Source organism: Cavia porcellus, unplaced genomic scaffold (assembly GCF_034190915.1).
Source record: "Cavia porcellus strain 051 isolate PalLab524CR breed Dunkin Hartley unplaced genomic scaffold, mCavPor4.1 scaffold_37, whole genome shotgun sequence".
NCBI lineage: Eukaryota > Metazoa > Chordata > Mammalia > Rodentia > Caviidae > Cavia > Cavia porcellus.
In genome coordinates, this window is record NW_026947520.1 from 11,474,487 (window position 1) to 11,492,060 (window position 17,574).

Here is a 17,574-nt window from a genome sequence, read left to right on the forward strand (position 1 = left end):
TACCCTGGCTGTGGGTGGCACCATCTGATAGGTTTGTAGCCTGGATAGAATACAAGGGACAGAAAGAAGGCAAGTCTGCTTGTGGCTGTGGATTACTGCCTTCTGCCTTGCCCTGCCACACCATGAACTGCTCCTTCCCTGCAATGCCCCTGTGCCAAGCAACTTGCTGACTCAGCAGCAGAGCCAGCTGACTGTGGAACCTCTACACACTATGAGCTGAGATAAACTCCTCCTCCTTTAACATTGGCTGCTGGACATTCTGTCTCAGCAATGAGGAAAGGAACTACAATGGGGAAATCTTCCAAAAGTGTCACAAAAGTGAAAAGAATACCAACACCTAAGGAATCAACTGAAACGTGTGAAGCGTCGGAAAATGGAGAACCACTTCCTCCATTCCTCTACCATTTGCCTCATACTATTTGTCTTTATTACATCACCGACCTGCTCCAGGCATTCGGGAAGCCTGACCCACAACAGATGGTGAAGCTACCTGCCAAGTCACATCTGGAACCACTGGGAGAGAATTCACCTTCAAGGACACAAACACAAACTAATCAGCTCCACCAAGCTGAAGGAAAGCTTTTGTTTAAACTTCACTCCAGGCACACTGCAGGGCTTTGTATGAGCAGCCCTTTCAGTCCCCCTGTAAATTAAACCCGAAAGAGATGGATTCTCCGTTACTGAACAACAAAGTCATGTGTTCCCGCGACCCTGTCGTTCCAACACACTGCACAATGTCAGTGCCCGTCACCATGGTGAGACAAGGAGGAAACTTGCTTGAAGCGTGAAGTAAGCACACCACTAGTGCTGCAAGATCTGGAAAGAACTGCAACCTTTCAGGGTCTGAGCCTGCAACCCTGACCACGTGGGCTTTGCTGCAGTTTTCACACCTTCATCTGGAGGCTGAGAATGTCAAGGAGAAAAAGGAGTGCATGCCATGAACAGATGACACCTAGTACACAGCACTGCATGGTCAGTTAGAACTGGACACAGGTTGTCCTGTGTGTGCCTCCTTCATTGTCCTACAGTGTTACCAACCAACACTACGAGGTCCTGCGGGGCAGGACAGCCATGTGACATAGGACGTGGCACCACACCAAGGTAGGACCCACCTGCTCACGCTGCTCCCACGCACGCAGCTGCCTCAGGGACGGCACAGCCCAGACACTCAGCTTCCCTGAGAAGTGGACAGTGGCAAGCAGGCTCCCATCTGGAGAGAGGCTCATCTTGAAAATCCCGTCCCGCATGAAAACCACAAAGTCAGAGCACAGCTTGTGGGTAAGCAGACACCACCCCAGTTACCGCCACTCCCTGGGGTGCGGCGCCCCCACTTCACTGTGAATATGCTCTGCACACACAAACAGGGGGCCCTCCTAGAGGACTCTGCTGTCTACTTCACAGGGTCTAATCTGCACATGTACTGAACCAAAAATACCACTTTACACGAACGCTGTCACAAGTTCTCAGTGGGGCTGGTGTTCAGAAGAATGGAATTCCCTGACATCTGGGCCCACAGTAACAAGGGATGGTGAAGGGGTACAGTGTCTTTTTCAGGGTAACAAAGCTGCAACCAGAATTGACTGTCTCCTGTGAATATACTAAAAGCCAATGAATTGTACACTTTAGATGAGTGAACTGTACTCTACGCGCATATTTCCATAAAAGCTGCTCCCCAAAAAGTCATTAAGCCACGCATTTGTTTAATGGGATTTCTTATACCTTCTTCCTCCCATTAAAGCATAAGCTCAAATGTCCAAACCATCTTCTCTTAACTAAAAACACTAATTATGGGCAGCAACATTTAGAGTAGGAATTGTACCTTCTTTCAAATATCGTTATAAAATTTCTATTCGTACTTTCTTGAGAGGGTTTTTAATGTTAAATGTCAAATCCTTGTATTAGCTAAAACTACCTCACTTTCTTTAATTACCTACCATCTTCATAAAACAAAAATCAGTGATCTCTTGTTTCCTATATCTTCTAAGTATACAACTTACGTTAAAATGAAAGTAACGAATTATACTGTATACATTCAAAACATCCTGAAATACTACATATTCTTAAACAAAGAAACTTCAGATCATTATAAGGTAATTTTATAAGTACAGCTCTTCCAACAGCCCACAAACACTTAAGGAATATCACTTTTTCACTAATAAATATCACACACACCAGGCACTGTTTCACACATTCCAGAATCTACAGCTGACACACGTAAATCCTTGCTTCGCAGAGGTCAGTGGACATTTTAGCCCATTTCAAGTTGGAAGTTTAGTTTTAAAAAAAGAAAAAGGGCTGGAGATTTAGCTCAGCAGCATAAGTGTCTGCCTGGCAAGCATGTGGCCGTGAGTTCGATCCCCGGTACAGGGGGTGGGGGGAGGAGGCCAGGCATGATGGTGCACAACTGAAACCCAGCACTCTGGGTGGCTGAGACAAAAGTTCACCAAGCTCCAGTCTGGCCTGCTCAACTTAACAACATCCTACCTCAAAAACAGAGCTGGGATGTAGCTCAGTGCAAAGGGTCTGGGTTCAATTCCCAGGATCACAAAAAACGAAAAGGTGCCCTTCAAATTAAGAAAAAGTTTCCACAAAAGTCTAGTTAATAACACTATAACAATAACAAAAACACTATAAAAATAAAAAGAAAAAAAGATTTTTAAAAATTTCAAGGCAGCCAGCATGGTGGCCCATTTCTGTAATTACAACACTCAGGAAGCTGAGACAGGAGGATACACAGCAAAACCCTGTCCAAAAATTTATAAAAATTTCCAAGCCACTATCTTTTACAAAGCAATATAAGTAACTCTGAGTAATACTCTTCAGAAGGTAAGACATGCCAATCAGAAGTTGAACATTTACAGCATATGAGTTTGGGGTATATTAAATTGCAATTTGAAAAGAACCAATAAACTGCTAATTATTAGTTCTATGATTATGAATATAATGAAATTGATGGATTAATACAGGTGTCACCAACATTATTCACCAAATGTTGATCATATGATAATCACTGTCTTAACTGTTTGATTATTTTTTGTCTTTTTTGAGATGGGGTCTCGCTATGCAGTTCAGGCTGGCCTTGAGCTCACTTTGTAGCCCAGGCTGGTTTCAAACTCGCAACGATCCTCCCACCTCAGCCTCCAGACTGCTGGGATTACAGGTATGAGCCACCACGCCCGGCTGTCTGATTTATTAAACCTCTAATACTGTCCAATCTATTAGCCTACTGTATACCTGGACAAGTGAATAGTATGAAATGAACTACATAGTAACAGCATGATTCTATGTAGAAAAGCAGGTCCCTTTTAAAAATATATTAACACTTAAGGCCACGAGTCATGGTGTGTATTTAGCACTAGCTACTTGGGAGGCTGAAGCAGGACAAACAGAGATCTGAGGCCAGCTTGCACAACTTAGCAAGACCCTGTCTCAAAAATTAAAGTAAAAAAGACCCATAGCTGCAACTTGGTGGTACCTAGGTTTAATTACCAGTAATGCCCTCCCCTAAAAAAATAATAGTTCGGAGGAACACATTTTAAAAAAGAAACATAACTGCCACCACCTTTGAGTGGTAAGATAGTTCATTCTTCCAGAGATAAAAAGTAACTTAGAATCTTGGCTATTTTTAAGAATACATCTTGGCTTCCATTTCAGCTAGCTCGCTGAGAGCTTACACAGCAGTCAGCGGACGAGCTAGAAGAAAGTGCTGAACTGCCCCTGACTGAGGCTGCCCCTTCCTGTCTGCACCCACTGGGCCAAGCCTGTGTCCAGACGCTGCAGCACACAGGTCCTGTTCCCAGCAATGCCAGTGCCCCACAAGACCATGAGGCTCCTGCTCATCAGATGATGTGCCCAAAGTGAGGAAGTTCAGAGGATCCCCAGCCCTTCTGGCGAGCACCAGCCATCTCCACAGGTAAGACTGATACAAATGAGGCAACATGCGTGACAGCACATGCTTAGGGGGAAGCACTGGGCATAGTACACTGAACGCAAAAGGTCTTCTTAAAAAGCCAAACACTCCGGCTTCTAGCCCAGTGTGCTGCGCAGGATCAAATACACGGACAGACTACTCGCTTGCCCTGCCTCTGCTCTATCATGGAGGACCCTGACAGTGTGCAAAGGAGCCAAAGCCTCCCCAAAAGGAAGGCCAGCAGTGGGCTCCCCTCGAGGGGGTGGAGAAGGCAAACTGGTGCTTTTGATACCTAGCCAATTCCTTTCTGCCAGTCCACATGCCAAACTCACAATCAACTGTTTCTTCTGAGTACCAGATGGGACATAAAGAGCCCTATGCAGCAAACCCAAATGATTCCTGTTCTGAGTATCACTGTTACTATGTTGGTCAGATAACATAAGCAGGGAACACCAAAAGCAAGTGCCAGGGGGTTCTCTACCCAGGCAAGCAGGAGTCCCAAGGACACGTGCTGTCACCATGACCTGCTTCCAGCCAGGCATTCCCTGCAGGTGAGTGCCTGTCTGCTGCATATCGACACTCTGCAAGGTACAGCAGTGGACAGCACTTACTGCAAGGCACCCTGCAGGCTAAGCAGGGCTTGAGATCTGTGGCTGTCCACTGCAGACGCCTGAGGAGGTTCACAGCACTCACTAGCCTGTCCAGTATCAGCCTACCACAACTTGCTCAAAGTGAGGCTACTGAACAAATGAACAGTGCCCCATGTAGAGAGCCGGCCTCTAAACCCAAGATGCTGTGGTGGGAGGACTGCTATGAGTTCAAAGCCAGCCTGAGCTGCAAAGTGAGTTCAAGACCAGCTTAAACTATAGAGCAAGACCCTGTCTCAAAACATAAAACAAAACAAGATGAACTGACACTGAAATGCCACATTCTTGCTTGGTTATGCACAACAGCGTTCCTCTGAACACTGTTCAAGCTGAAGTGGCTTTAGGATTACTAAGGAGAATCACACAGGCAGAGGAATGGCCCACACACCACTACAGGAGCAGGAGAGCACAGAGCCAAAGGGCAGAGGGAACCAACAAAGGCCCTGGTGGGTGAGTGATGCGCTCTGTGTATCTGCATCCGCAAGGAGAGCAACCCCAGGTTCTAACCACAGACAGCGCAATTCGCTTTCCGGACCCAGTGTGTCACCAGCCCAGCGCCAGACAGTGGAGAGCTGTCCGGAACCACTGACTGGCAGAAGTCCACAGCAGAGGCAGGCCCCGAGCTCAAGGCCTAAGTACCACGATGCATGAGAACGCAGCAGCAGCGCGCTCTCCACACATCTCCCTGTGGTTCAGTACAGAATATGCGGGGGTACAACTGCCAGGCCCCATGATTCTGCCCAACAAAGGAAGGGGATGTGACTCTCCTGGGTCAGTCCCTAGGCCCATCACTGGAACTCAAAGGGAACTATCCAAAACCCTGGACTGCAGGGTTCTCTTTCCCTGGAGCACCAGTGATCTCACATCTAGAGAGGATTTTTTTTTTTAACAGTAAACAAAAATTTGGATAAGATGAAAACTTTGTAAGTTTTTAAGATAAAATAAGAATGGCATATGATGCCTCTACAGTTCTTTAGGCTGTATCATCCATCACCAAGAGGAATAAGTTCATTTGCTATGGTTTCTCTTTGTATTTTTTGAGTTAAGATTGATACATACTGCCAGGCGTGGTGCCACACATCTGGAACCCTGGCACTCAGGAGGCTGAGGCAGAAAGATCATTGTGAGTTCAAGGCCAGCCTGAGCTACATAAGGAAGTTCAAGGTCGCCCATACTACTTAGCAAGATCCTGTCTCAAAAACAAAACAAAACAAAATGACTGATTAATACATTCACAAACTTTGAGTGAACAGCTCTAGGAATGCTTGCTAATGCACACACTCATACTGTGCAGTTACAAACACACTCAGCTGAAAATGCTCAGGGTTCACACAGACCTCACCCACTGTGCAGGGACTCTGCAGACAGCATCTGAGGACCCAAGGTTAAGCAGATCTGCATTACCTGTTCTTGGCCCTGGCGGCTGTGAAGCTTGACATTTAACATCCTCAGCAGTCCCAGTGTCTTGGGTACCTACAAAACACATGAACAAAGATTAATGGAAGGGTTTCTTACGTACAAAGCCATTTATCATGAAATGAAATCAGACTTTAAGTAGTTATGAAAAATCACTCGTAGAGATCAAGGATCTTGGTGATACTCTGTCTGGTATGGAAAAAAATTCAGGTGTTACATTCTTACAAAACACATCCATGATCAAAACCATCCTGCGTTAAATCTACAGGTAGAAATTCTAAGACAACTGACGCAAATCAGAATCAACTGCATTTTGGGTGTGTGGCACATGCCCGTTATCCCAGAACTCAGGAGGCTGAGGCAGGAGGACCACTGCAAGTTCAAGGCCAGCATAGTGAATTTAAGGTCAGACTGAACCACATACAAGACTCTGTCTTAAAAAAAAAAAATCAACTGTGCTTCTTTCCCAACTGAGACCATTCCTGTTACCATTTTATTACCTAGCATCATCAGGGATAAATTCAGATCTAGATGGAAATTTCACTAGTTAAACACAGTAAGATGTCAAAACAAGGTAACATTAACAAATTCAGTTGAGTGAATGGCAAAGGTTTGTAATCCCAAATCTAGGGAAGCTGAGGCAGGAGAATAGTAAGTCGGAGGCCAGTCTAGGCAACTTATTGAAATCCTATCTCAAAAAAAAAACATAAGAAAATGTTTAAAGTGTTAAATAGAGCTCAATTCCCAGATCTACATACACCAAAAAACATCAACAAATTTTATTTTAAATGTAGTTTTATCTGAAATTTTGATTTTTAAGAATACAAATGGACAAAAATGGTTACCCTCAGATATCACCTTAGGGTTTATCGGTGATTTCACATGTATTAACTCATTTGATCCTAGCAGACAGCTTGGTACATGACTGTGCAGGAGTTCAGGCACCAGCCTTCGACAAGGCTGGGCCTTTCTTTTGGCCCAGTATTGAATTCTGGCCTGGTTCCTGTCCCCACTGTGCTCAGCTGTGGACACGGCAATATCATCTTTCTATCCCTAACGCCTGTAGCCTCGATTCAGTGCTGAACAAATGAACACATAAAAATACAGGAGCGGCACTGACATTAATTCAAAGTTTTGTTCAATGCAGGTATTGAATGCTGCAGTCTCTTGAACAGCCTGGCAGCCTGGGGAGAGGCCAGAATACACACACCAGCAGTGTCCTCCTGTCAATAGCTACCCCAGTTACCGCCACAGCTACAAGCCAGCATTAAGGGGTTCGATGAGAACAGCACCTGCCACTGACAAAAGCAGCCAATCCTGAAACTCAAATGCCCTTATGTCTCTGCAGAACAACTGAGTTCAGCTGCAAGTCATTTAAAAATCACTAATGTAATTAAAATACACTTGCAGCATTTCAAGCAGTCGATCGGACAGCAGGGCACTCATTTCCAGTTCAGTATTTTTCGTACTTGCTTTCTCAGTGCACAGGCGATCCCGCTCTGTGGGACTCCAGTCCCATACCAGGGTCTGGGAGACAAGGACCGTGCACAATGCAGCAGCCTGCAGCACCCCAGCGCAGCCAGGACACAGCCCCGGAGAGAGGCCCCAGGCGAGCAGCCCCCAGGATGCCCTGGCCCAGAGCACTCAGTCACAGCGCTCAATGGCACAGCGCTAAGGGACGTGCACCTCGCCTCCTCTGCATCTCCAGGTCTCCTCCTTTTTACTCAATGTATAATTTTGACAAATTTTACAGCTACAGAAATGTAAAAATTATCACATAATAAACTGTCAGCAAATCTTTCACCGGGGGTAACTGGTTCTTTATATTTTGCCACATTATTTTATCACTAATACGCTGTTTCTGCTGTGTTGTGCTGTAAGGTTTGCCTTGGTTTGGTTTCAGACCAGATCTTACAACCTAAGTTGCCTTAGGCTGGCAGGAAATTCACATTTTCCTGCCTTAGCCTCCTTATGGCTGGGGATTAAAGGGGTGCGCCAACATACCCAGATTCTTTTTTTTTAAGAGATTAAGACAAAACAGGGAATAACAAAGCAGATCAGAACAGAACAATGTAAGCAACACAGTATTTCACCACAAGACAACCCATAATTAACGGTGACTACTATAATGTCTCTTTCTTTGAAATAGTTGAGCATAACTTCATATATAATAGTATCAAACATAACAAACTAGCATAAAACCATTAAAGAGAATGAAAGTATTACAGAGCATTCAGAACCAAATAACAGAAAATGAACAATGACTACTATATTATCTCATTTTTCACAGAAAATTTGTTTATACTATCACACATAATAAAATCCAGTAAGATACAATATGATACAACCAATGGAAACAGAAGAACAAAGGCATGGTAGGACTTCAGAGTAAGATGATATTAAATCAGCACTGGCTATTATAATGTCGTTTTCTTCATAATAACAGTTCATATTATCACAGATAATAAAATCAAACAAACCAGGATAAACTCATTCCAACTAAAGAATGCAACTATTATAAGGCTTCAAAGCAATATAATGGGTAATCATGATTACCATAAACTCTTATGTACTCTTACCATTTGTTACACTAGGGAGACTATACGGTATTTATACATGTGAGTATCATTTATTTCACTTATGAGTGTGGTCTCAAGTTGTGCCCATTTATTTATAAATATCTCAATATGATCATTCTTTATAGCTGAGTAGTACTCCATTATATAAAAATACCACAACTTTTTTATCCATTCCTCAGTTGATGGACACTTAGGTTGTTTCCAAGATCTGGCTATTATAAATTGTGCTGCTATAAACATGGGCTCATATATATCACTGTGGTATGATGTTTTTAATTCTTCTGGGAATATGCCTAGAAGTGGAATGGCTGGGTTGAACGGGACTTTCAATCCCAGCTTTTTAAGGAATCTCCAGACTGACCTCCACAGTGGCTGCACCAGTCTACACTCCCACCAACAGTGCAAGAGAGTTCCTTTTTCCCACAGCCTCTCCAGCATTTGTTGTTGGTAGTTTTCTTGATCCTGGTCATTCTTTCTGGAGTAAGATGGAATCTCAGTTTAGTTTTAATTTGCATTTCTCTAATGACTAACGATGAACATTTTTTCATGTATTTATTTGCCATTTGTATTTCTTCATTTGAGAACTGTGTATTCATCTCAGATGCCCATTTTTGGATTGGTTCCTTGAATTTCAGGGGTCTGATTTTTTAAAATTTTTTATGTTTTAGACAGAAGTCCTTTGTCTGAGGGACAGTTCACTAAGATTTTTTTCCCAGTTTGTGGGTTTTCTTTTCACTATGCTGGTGATTTCTTTTGACATGTAGAAACTTTTTAATAAGATGCAATCCCAGTTATTGATTCTGAGAAGTATTTCCCATGTGGTTTGACTCCTATTCATGAATTCTCTAACCTACCCCTATATCTTCAAGATTTTTATCTACTTTGTCTTCCAACAGATTTAGTGTTTCTGTCTTTATATTCAGATCTTTGATCCATTTAGATTTTAGTTTAGTATATGGTCATAGCCATGGGTCTAGTTTTAGTTTTTGGCATATGGAGAGCCAGTTTTCCCAGCACCATTTATTAAAGAGGCTGTCGTTCTTCCAGTGAGTATGTTTGGCCCCTTTATCAAAGATAAGGTGGTTGAGTGTGTTTGTAGTTGTATCTTCTAATCTATTCCATTGATCTTCAGATCTGTTTTGATTCCAGTACTATGTTGATTTTATTACAATAGCTTTGTAGGTATAACTTCAAGTCAGGGATTGTGATGCTTCCTGCCTTGCCTTTGCTGCTTAGAATTGCTTTTGCTATTCTAGGTCTCTTCTGGTTCCAGATGAATTTTAGGAGTGATTTCTCTAGATCTATGAGGTTTGTTGATGGTATTTTCATTGCATACCCAGATTCTTAAGTGTTTTAAAAACCTGTATTTTGATTAAACCATTGGAAATAACCTGCAGGCATCATATTTGCTTTAAGTAAGATTTGAGGGAGAAAAAGTCTTCTAACATTTTCCAAGATTTGCCTTGATTTGTTCCATATAAAACTACAATCTGTAACACGGCTCAGACATCCCTATAAACAGGAAACAGTGTGCCCAGCATGTACAAGTAACTCCTACCTTAACCTTATTTTCTTCGTGACAATGGCATAATCGTTGTAGCACAAATCAGACCTGGACACAGCTTTGCAGGAAGGGAAGAGTTAACAGGAAGTAGGAGAGTCAGTCCAGCTCATCTCCCTCCTCCGCTTACCCTGAGCTCTCAGCTGTCAGCTCCTGTCTGAAAGCCAGTGATGACAACCCTCACACTGTCCTCCAGCCCACCTTCTGAGAGAATCAAAGGTGGCAGAGTAGATAGGTGGGGAAAAAACAGAAAAGCCCCGCACTGCATAAGCTGAGCTACAAACAAATGGATGTAAGATCTGGTACCATATAAGACACTAAGTCAATCTCATTTGGGGAAAAAAAAGATAGCTTTGGCGGGTGAAATCACATAGATTCCAGCATATGCCAGACGCTAAAAAATAATAATGGAGGAATACTATAACTGTTGGAGATTTCTTTTCAGAGGCACATCTGCATTACTTCCTGGTCAATACCAAACCATTTATTCTTTCAGGACATTATTTTTAAGTCAATCTATTTTAAGAAAAATAACATGGCAAACACACTACTGAAGCAAATGGCCTAACTCATTTATTTGTATTGTGCTTCAGCTTGATTTTCTGCTTCTTCCCTCACTTGAGAGACATCTAACTGCCCACCACAGCACTGCTGCCTATCACAGGCACCATGCCAAGCATGAGGCGTGTGATTCTGATCAAGCGCCTGCTTTTGTGCCACTTATACAGGGTGGTGACGTGTAAGCCAAGTAGTGCCCACCAACACTTCGTTTTTATCACTTCTCTGGGCACTGAAGAACTACTCTGAGACCCTTTGAGACTAGGAACAGCCACATGCTTAGCTTTAAACAATGAGAGGTGCTACTGCTTCCACTTTTTCCTTCTTTCCTCCCTTCTAAAGTCATAAACTGAGGCAGAGGAGCCTCCAAAGGGCACTCTCTTTAAATCCTATGATCATCAATTAGAACAAGGGACCAAGGACAGACAGTATCAACAGCAGGCTTTGCCTCAAATAAGGTTATCAATTTTTATGTGGCAAGTGACAGAACTATTAGGGCTTTTCACTGATTGCTTATGAGACTGTCTGGATTAGCACAGTGTGCAGGGGCCAAGCACACACTAACACTATTGCAGTCTAAAAGAAGCTGTGTGAGTTAGCTTTCCCTTGCCATGACAAACACCTGAGACAAAGGCTTAAAGGAGGAAAAGCTTCCCTGGCTTACGGACTCAGAGGGTTCAGTCAGTGACATGCAATCCCATTGCTTCCAGGTCTGTGGTGAAGTAATAACAACATGTCAGGCATGTGGCCAGGGAAAGCTGTCTCTTTAAGGTGTGGGAGACCAGATTGAAAGATTAAGGCCCAACAGGCCTCTTCTGTGAGCCCTAGAGAGAAAGGCGGTGTAGTGCGTGCTGACACACCGGTGGCAGGGAAAGTTAGTGTCTCTGAGATCGTTTTGCTTACTAAAAGATGTACCATGAATGGTAGAAGATGGATGAATCCTGGTTGACTCTTACTGCCTGTGCCCATTCTGAGTGAATAGAGCCAAGGTACGCCAGTTGTTCGGGACTCTCTGTTGAAGGGAGACAAGAGCACCCTAAGCCCACATTTTAAACTAATTCTGTGTCTGTGTTTCATCTTCATCCCCCCTGGTCATATACAAGTTCCCTAGGTTGGCCTACACTAAGGCAATTAAGAAGCAGAGATCAAGAGAGTGCCAAAGACAAGTTGAGGCCTTCAAAAACAGGCACCTAGAGGCCTTCTTCCCTCAATGAGGCCCTACTTCCCAGCAGTCCATTCAGCTATGAACTCATCTGCTATGAATTCACCAAACTGCCATGGAGATTAGCTGTCACAGTGCATCATAGCATGATACGGTCCCCAAACACCCATGTGTTAGAGACACGGTCACCAGCCTGTGGTGCTGCTAGGAGGTGGGGGAGCCATTAGGAGGTAAGGGTCTAGTGGAAGAAGTCACACCACTGAGCACCATGCCTTTGAAGGGGCCCTGAGGACCTCATCATCTCCTTCCCTCTCCACCCGCCTTACAGGAACCACACTAAGTGCTACACTTGTACTATGAGGGACTACACCTCAATAGGACCAAGCTACCATGGACTGAACCTCTGAGACTGCAAGCCACAATGAACCCTTATACCTTAGGAAGTGTTTGTTTTGAGAATCTTGTCATAGCCACAGAAAGCTGGCTAACATTGGTGTGAGAGAGAGACCCAATAAAAAATTATAGAAAGAATCAATGAATGCACAGGTGAAGAGTTGAGAAAGACCGAACACTACAGGAAGAAGTGCACTATGGTGCTTATGAACAAGGGCTGCAAGCTCCAGTGGTGTGGTGAGTGGGCCCAGGACAGCTTCTCCAGAGCCCACTCAGCTTCTCCATGAGGAGACTAGGGCTGGAAACAGCATTAGCGAAATGGGCCAGTCCATGAGCGAGCTAAGAACAGCTGCTCAAACACAAAGGGCCTCATAGATGCTGATACCTAAATAAGCAAATCCAGGTCATTTTTTTAATATCTGAAAATACTGTTCAATTCAACATACATTATTAAATTTGATATTTGAAAGAAGTATTATAGTTGCACCAGAATTAATTAGTCTTCCTCGCTGAAGACAAAATTATTTCTTCCTCTAAGTCTTACAGACAATGTATTTGTTTAAAGCCAATTAGGACAGTAAAATGCTGTGGCAAGCACTTACCACGGTGACCCTGTCTCCACCGCTGGCGACCTGCTTGTAATATGGTGACCCTGAGAGGACTCTCCACGCAGACAGGCCGCAGCTGGCTGCCTTCCAGATGCCTGGCTCTGAGGCTTCACAGCCACCCACAAGCAGAAGTCTGCAAGCAAGAAAATAAAGGATGCAGATTGTAAATAGGAACAAGATAAAAGCAGTGAAACATCACATCATGGAAAGCCACCTGCATGAGAAAATTTACATTAAAATGACTACATATTAAACCTAGAAGGTCAGCATTTTAAGCAAAACCACCAAGAGAAATCAAACGGCTTTCAAATGGGAACCACAGCCTCACCTGGGCAGAGGCAGCGCTTAAATATTCAGTGGTACACTCAGAGACATGGGGAACGTCTGAAGCTTGGCCACCGCATGCTGCAGACACCAGTGAGCATCTGTGCAGCCTTACTAGGCATACGCACATCATCTGCACCTGATGCACACGGGCACCACACAGCACGTCACAAAGAAACGACAAGCTGAACACGGAGGCACACACCTGTGACCCCAGAACTCTGGGAAGCTGAGGCAGGAGGCACAAGTTCAAACCCAAATCGGGTAATTGAATGACTTAAGACCCTGTCTCAAAACAAAAAATAAAAATAAGATGGGGGTGTATTGCAATGTGGAGGCCCTGGCTTTGATTTTTCTTTCTTTTTTATGAAAAAAATAAAACAAATTTTCATAGCCAAATAACAAAAATAGCAGTTATTATACTGTGCACCGGTATCTTCAAAGAATACTATATTCTCTTCGATCTAAAATGCTCAAAACCAGATAAAAACCCTTGGAGATTAAGCTGTCCTATACATTACTGAGCACAGACATGTCTCAGCCATGAAAGGCCAAGCAGGGCACGCCTGCCAAGACGCACAGGTGCACAGAGGTGAAGGAAGCGGTCCTTGGTCTTGGCCTGACGATGAAGGGGCTGAGTCTCCCAGCTCTGACAGCTGGAAGAGTGGAAAGCTGCAAGCAGGCACAGACGTTGGATGATAAAAATAAACTAAGTGATAGAGAAAGTGTGTACCCACATGCACGCATGCGAGGAAAGAATTAAACAAGCCCGAATAAAGGCAGAGACCAAAGAACAGGAGACAGTAACCCAGACATGGGAAAAAACCCAGTAGAGGCAGACACAAGGCCCTAAGTATCACGGTATAAGACGCTGAGGACACTGAGGCTGGGAGCCATGCTTTAAAAGAATTCAAAAGCAACACAGAAGAGTTAGCAAAAAGGTTCTTTGATCAAACACTGGTTGGAAGAATCTGCCCTCTAGTGGCTTAGAACTCATTCAAGCCCACGTACAGCATAGGAAGTTTTAGAACAAGAACTTCTAGGTGCTCTGTCCAAGGTCTGGTGTCCCCAAGGCACACAACAGGAAGGGAAGGAGGGGAAGGGCAGGCTCTATGTGCCACAATTCTACAACATGGAAAGGGCAGGGGTCAGACAGTGTAACAGCACCTGAACTAGCACAGCTGCGGCCTGGGCTTGGAAAGATTTGACAGGACCAGGCCCATAAAGTTAAGGCTCCACACACATGATCAAACCGTCAGAGCTACAAGCAGTTCCTCCCTTCGGAAACCTGAAACATCACCTATCTGATGCATTACATCTTACCCACTAGTTCAGTGTCTTCATTAAAGTTTGCTTATGTTTACCAACTAGATGAAGAACTAAGCAGAAATACATATAGCCAAGACAAAGTTAGCCTTTGTCAAACAGCAGGGATGCAGCAGAATCCCGGAGGGCCCGGAACACACACACACTGGGACACCTTCCAGACCTGGGGTCCAGGAGGCAGAGGCATGGGGAGCCCAATCTCCAACTCCCCACGCCTCCGGCAATCTCCATGCTGCTGGTCAAGGATCCACTTCACCCTATGTTTAAAGGAACCACCTGGGGTCTGGAAGACACAGCTCATTATCAGTCACATTGTGACTAAGCACTAGACTGAGTAGTTGACATGTGCTGAAGGATGATCACAGAAATCAATTAGGTTTTTGAAAGGCTGCTTATTAAAAACAAAACAGGAAATTTTTCCTCTTCTGCTCACTCAGTTTGATAATGAAATCGTTCTCCTAGCAACCTTATGAATAGATATAGAATTGCTTAAAACTGCATGGCATCTGGTTCTAAATTCCTTAGGACGTAATTCAGAATTCAGAATCAAATATGGGAACATGTGTAACATTTAATCCTTCTGGCTTTGTACCCCCCAAGCAAAACTGGACACACAGATGTTGGCTGGCACAGAACAGTCCAGCTAACAATTTCTTAAAAAGGATAGCTCATAATATTTTGACCCTGGTGGGCCACAGAATCTACTTCATAACACCTCCTTTACGGGACAGAAGGAAACACCACATCAGGGTGTCAAAAGAAACTCTATGGATACCTGAACACAATTTTCATGAGTCACCAAGGAACCTGCTTTGAGTATTTTTCAACTACCTAAAAAATGTCAACTGTATTCCTAGAAATGGGGCAGAGCCAGGTCACAGGCTGCGGTGTACCAAGCCCTCGTCCAGGTCACAGTCCCTCCACCCCAAGAACGGAGGACGGGAGCAGCCCTGATAGTCGCACCACCCTAGGAAAGTCTCCTAGCCCGGAGCTCTGCCCCACACACAGCAGCAGCAGCAGGGAAGTAGGACACTGCATCCTGATGACCAGTACTCAGCACATGCAGATTCAGTAATCTGCACCGACATTTTCTCTAACGTCACTAACTTCCACTGAAGTCAATGCAGCATCCATCTCAGGAGTGTTTACACTTACTCAGATGTGAGGTTCGGTGCTAGCAGTGCAGGAAAGACAGCATGAAGGAACCAAGCTTCCCCCCTCATGGAGCTCACACTCTCAGGAGTTAACAAGACTCACATTTCACCTAAGAAACATCTGAAAATGACCTACTTTAGCTCTTGTGTTTACACGATGTTCCACCTGAGCCTTAAACACCAATTCCTCCAAAATCAGGCTCCCGCTCCTTTGCTGAGCAACACATCGAGTGCCAGGCCCTGTCTTGCTGCGGAAAGTGGAACTGTGGACAACACAGACCCTGGTCCTGGACCTCCATTCACCTTCTCTCTCACAGGCTTGACACACTGCCAGAAGCCCAAGGAGCTGCAACCACCATTTGCTGGAGGAAACCAACACTTGTTCTATCAAACCACGCAAGCTCTACAGCGTGTTCATGGAGTATACTGCGACAACACATCATGCCACGGTCAGTCTGGAGAATTTCCAGCAAGTCTAGCTACTTTTAAATATCCCGTAACTGTCAGATATAAGTTGCTGCCTGAACAAATCTGTCCTACCCACCCCTGGCTGAGCAAAAGGCTCTCCCTCCCCCGCCCACTGCCCTCCCCTCCCTACTCCCTTCCTCCTCAGCACACAAAGCTGTAGTGGGTCGGTCCAACCCAACAGGGCCGAGCAGACAGTTTTACTTTAGTGGACATTCCAGGCAGGGGACAGCAACAGGAAGCACAAATGAAACTGTGTCTGCTCCACGGGCCATAGCCTTCTACTCATAAGAGGATCCAGGATCCAAAGCTATGGGGATTCCAAGCATGAGCCGGGAGCCAGGGTGCTGCCTGTGACTGGCCCACCTCTGGACTAAAACAGGGGGACCATAACAGGCACTGCCCAAATACTGAGTCCCATCTTCAAAGCCCTTCCTCTCCCTTACTGGCTGACCTTCAATGAAGCTTTCTGCAGAAACTGATGCCATAATATGAGTTTCTGTGCGCACAGGCAGCAGGCCTCAGTCTGATACCATGAAGACTTTAAAGAACAAAGACATTTCAAGAAATACATGAATTTAAATATGCCTGCAGTTAGTTACATAAGACGAATGTCAGCAAGCGGCAGCCACCACACACACACACACACACACACACACACACACACACACACACCCCAAATCCACCAGCACCTATGTTTTGTAAATAAAGCTTTATTGGAACCCAACCAGGTTTGCTCATTTCCATGCCGTCTCTGGTGGTTCACACTACTATGGCAGAGCTATGGTTACTGCACATGGGCTCTTCCACAATGCAAAGGAGCAGAGGGATTTTTCTCCACCAGAGCCTGGGTGTGATTCTCCAGAAAACCAACAACAGCAAAGGAAAGACAGAAGGAAGAGGAGGGGAGGCAGGGGAGGCAGGAGAATGGAGGGGGGGGCAGATAAGGGGAGGCAGGGCCGAGGGATGAGATGGCTCCAGGGCTTCCATGAGGCTGTGACTCAGGATATGGAAAAAATCAGCATACCCACCCAAGCTTAGTCCACAGCTTCTCAGTTAATTCTTGCTTCCTGTCACCCAGTTTATCAACTCAATTTCTCTTCCTCAGCAGTGCTCTCTGTATTAAGACAAAAAAACGCATGACACAAAACCCTGAGTTCGTGTTCCCTATTTAACCAAGCTCTAGCCTGGCTGATTTATTTCACATCTGTAAAATTCTTATAGATGATAAATAGCACACCCCCACACTACTATTTGCAAAAATAAGCTGGAAATAAATAAAAACAGGACGAAAATAATACCTTCTTTCTTTTAAAAAAGACCACATAATGGAAAACATAAACAACCTAGCAAAAACGTCATCCACAATAGAATATTTACACACATTCTCTGTTTTATAGTAATTTTCACACAGAAACATTAATGTCATCTATCTCCACACTGACTGCTATCAAGTTATAAATGATTGCAG

At 44.4% G+C, this 17,574-nt stretch overlaps 1 pseudogene; it reads right to left on the bottom strand.

The window, feature by feature from the left end:
* The window catches only part of LOC100722210 (NBAS subunit of NRZ tethering complex-like), a 185,600-nt pseudogene that overhangs the window by 140,719 nt on the left and 27,307 nt on the right, over positions 1-17,574 (bottom strand).